The following is a 3,447-nucleotide window of genomic DNA, read 5'->3' as shown; positions in this document are numbered from 1 at the left end:
AGCCAACATCAAATTAAATGGAGAGAAACTTGAAGCAATCCCACTAAAATCAGGGACTACACAAGGCTTCCCACTCTCTCCCTACTTATTCAATAGTGTATTTGAAATCCTAGCCATAGCAATTGGACAAGAAAAGGAGATGAGAGGGATCCACATTGGAAAGGAAGAAGTCAAATTATCACTATTGCTGATGATATGATAGTATACTTAAGTGGCCCCAAAAATTCCACCATAGAGCTCCTAAACCTGATAAACAACTTCAACAAAGTAGCTGGATATACAATTAACTCAAGCATATCAGTGGCCTTCCTCTACACAAAGGATAAACAGGCTTTGAAAGAAATTAAGGAAACAACACCCTTCACAATAGTCACAAATAATATAAAATAACTTGGTGTGACTCTAACTAAGCAAGTAAAAGATGTTTGATAAGAATTTCAAGTCTCTGAAGAAGGAAATTGAAGATCTCAGAAGATGGAAAGATCTCCTATGCTCATGGATTGGTAGGATTAATAGAGTAAAAATAACCATCTTGCTGAAAGCAATCTACAGATTCAATGCAATCCCCATCAAAGTTCTAACTCAATTCTTCACAGACTTAGAAAGAGTAATTTGCAAATCCATCAGGAATAACAAAAAACCAGGATATCAAAAACTATTCTCAACAATAAAAGAACCTCTGATGGAAGCACCATCCCCGACTTTATGCTGTACTATAGAGCAATTGTGATAAAACCTGCATGGTATTGATACAGTGACAGGAAGGTAGATCAATGGAATAAAATTGAAGACCCAGAAATGAACCCACACACCTATGGTCACTTGATCTTTAACAAAGGAGCTAAAACCATCCAGTGGAAAAAAGACATTATTTTCAACAAATGGTGCTGGCTAAACTGGTGGTTAGCATGTAGAAGAATGCAAATTGATCCATTCCTGTCTCCTTGTACAAAGCTCAACTTCAAGTGAATCAAGGACCTCCACATAAAACCAGGGACACAGAAACTAATAGAAAAGAAAGTGGGGAAGGGCCTTGAGCTCATGGGCACAAGGGAAAATTCCCCGAACAGAACAATAGCTTATGCTCTAAGATCAAGAATTGACAGGCTGGCAAGATGACTCAGTGGATAAGAGCACTGACTGCTCTTCTGAAGGTCCTGATTTCAAATCCCAGCAACCACATAGTGGCTCACAACCACTCATAATGAGATCCGACACCCTCTTCTGGCACATCCGAAGATAGTTACAGTGTTCTTATATATAGTAATAAATAAATCTTTAAAATTTATTTATCTCAACCATCAACCAAGGACTGCTCATGGTGGGTCTGATTGTTCTGGCAGCATGTATATAGTAGAGGATTGCAAATTTGATCATCAATAGGAGGAGAGGACCTCGGCCCTATGAAGGTTCTGTGCCCCAGTGTAGGGGAATGCCAGGGCCAAAAAGTGGGAGAGGGTGCGGTGGCAGGAATGGGGAGGGGGGAGGCAGCAGGGGTTTGTTCTTGTTGTTTTTGTTTGTTTGTTTGTTTTGCAGAAGGGAAACTGGGAAAGGAGAAATTTACATGTAAATAAAGAAAATATCTAAAAAAAAATTTTAAATCTCAAAAAAAAAAAAAACTGACAAATGGGACTCATAAAATTACAAAGCTTCTGTAAGGCAAAAGACACTGTCAATAGGTAAAATGACAACCAACAAATTAGGAAAAGATCTTTACCAATCCTATATCTGTTAGAGGGCTGATATCCAATATATACAAAGAACTTGAGAAGTTAGACTCCAGAAAACCAAATAACCCTATTAAAAATGGGGTACAGAGCTAAACAAAGAATTCTCAACTGAGGAATACTGAATAGTTGAGAAGTATATAAAGAAATGTTCCACATCCTTAGTCATCAGGGAAATGAAAATCAAAACAACCCTGAGATTCTCCCTCACACCAGTCAGAATGGCTAGGATAAAAATCTCAGGGGGTAGCAGATGCTGGTGAGATTGTGGAGAAAGAGGAACACTCCTTCATTACTGGTGGGATTGCATACTGGTACAACCACTCTGGAATTCAGTTTGGCAGTTCCTCCAGAAATTGGACATAGTACTACCAGAAGACCCAGGTATACCACTCCTGGGCATATACCCAGAACATCTCTAACATGTCATAAGGACACATGTTCAACTATGTTCATAGCAGCCTCATTTATAATAGCCAGAAACTGGAAACAACCCAGATGTCCCTCAACAGAGGAATGGCTACAGAAAATGTGGTACATCTATACAGTGGAGTACTCCTTCACTATTAAAAACAATGAATTTATGAAAATCTTAGGGAAATGGATGGATCTGGAGAATATCATCCTGACTGAGGTAACCAATCACAAAAGAACACACATGGTATGCACTCACTGATAAGTGGATATTAGCCCAGAAGCTTGGAATACCCCAAACATAATCCACAAACCACAAGAAACTCAAGAAGAAAGAAGACCAAAGGGTGGATACTTTGTTCCTTCTTAAAAGGAGGAACAAATACCCATCGAAGGAGTTGCAGAGACAACCTATGGAGCAGAGACTGAAGGGAGAACAATCCAGAGACTGCTCCACCTGGGAATCCTTTCCATATTCAGTCGTCAAATCCAGACCCCATTGTGCATGCTGCAAGTGCTGCCTGACAGTAGCCCAATATAGCTGTCTCCTGAGAGGCTCTGACAGTACCTGACAATACAGAAGTAGAGGCTCACAGCTATCCATTGGACCAAACACAGGCTTCCCAATGAAGGAGCTAGAGAAAGGACCCAAGGAGTTAAAGGATTTTCAGCCCCTTAGCACGATCAACAATATGAACTATCTAGTACCCCTGATCTCCCAGGGACTAAACCACCAACCAAAGAGTACACTTGGTAGGACTTATGGCTCCAGCAGCATATGTATAGCAGGGGGTTGTCTGATCAGACATCAATGGGAGGAGAGGACCTTGGTCCTGTGAAGTTTCTATGCCCCAGTGTAGGGGAGTGCCAGTTCCAGGAAGCAGGAGAGAGTGGATTGGAGATCAGGGGCATGTTGGAGGGAACAGGATTTTATTTATTTATTTATTTATTTATTTATTTATTTATCTATCTATTTATTTTTCCTTCTTTTTGGAGGGGAAGCCAGGAAAGGATGCCATGCATGTAGTGTTCCGCCCGTGGATCCTACACTGTAGTGGATTGACCTGGACTGAAGATGAACTGGACCTGTGAAAATAAGCAGGTAGGGAACAAAGAGAGACTGACACCAAGAAGATGTATCAAGGTGTACTTTACTTGAGGGGAAATGAGTTTATATAGCAGACAGCAAAAATGAAAGCACAACATTCAAGCTTTTAACATAAACATGAGACCGGATGAAGGGACGCTGGTAGTCTGTTTAGCCAGTGAGGACTTCAAATGCAGTTCCGACAGAAGTGAGCTGATT

Source organism: Mastomys coucha, unplaced genomic scaffold, assembly GCF_008632895.1.
Source record: "Mastomys coucha isolate ucsf_1 unplaced genomic scaffold, UCSF_Mcou_1 pScaffold14, whole genome shotgun sequence".
Taxonomy (NCBI): Eukaryota; Metazoa; Chordata; class Mammalia; order Rodentia; family Muridae; genus Mastomys; species Mastomys coucha.
The sequence above is the reverse complement of the archived record's forward strand: the minus strand, read 5'-3'. Positions refer to the sequence as shown.